Source organism: Dinoponera quadriceps, unplaced genomic scaffold, assembly GCF_001313825.1.
Source record: "Dinoponera quadriceps isolate SergipeBrazil2010 unplaced genomic scaffold, ASM131382v1 scaffold566, whole genome shotgun sequence".
Classification (NCBI taxonomy): Eukaryota; Metazoa; Arthropoda; class Insecta; order Hymenoptera; family Formicidae; genus Dinoponera; species Dinoponera quadriceps.
The window spans coordinates 4,861,792-4,862,314 of NW_014555972.1; positions in this window are offsets into that span (position 1 = coordinate 4,861,792).

The window sequence follows — 523 nt, forward strand, 5'->3', positions numbered from 1 at the left end:
TCACGGAGATATATCAAGAAACCAACAAGTCCTACATAGTCGACGGAAAAGACGGTCCTTCTCTGTTCCTCTCTCGCGGCTGCGCGCGCTGCAAAACCCACCTCGAGACCGTCGCGAGTCGCGCGCGTGCGAATGTCTCACGCGCGACTTCCTTCCGTCGTGCCGCTGGCACGTCGAGAGAACGTTATTGATATATGTATAACATATATATGTTTCATCTTGCTCCCCCTCCCCCCTCCTCATGTTTCACAACGTTTTAGAATTATAGCAGCATAATCTTTCATCTATCTCTTAATTACAGCGTCTCTCGAAGTAGTAAAGACAGTAAGTAATGATAGTAACAGTAGCGGTACACCTCCTTACACGGTATCAACGAACATTGTAAACGTAGCAATTGTGGCGGTAATAAAAGTAAAAATCAAGACGTGTGACGATCTCTCGCTTATACAAACGTACGTTCGAAGTATCTATCTAGTCCTACCGTTCGCGTGTTGCGTAATATGTGTGTATATATATATATATA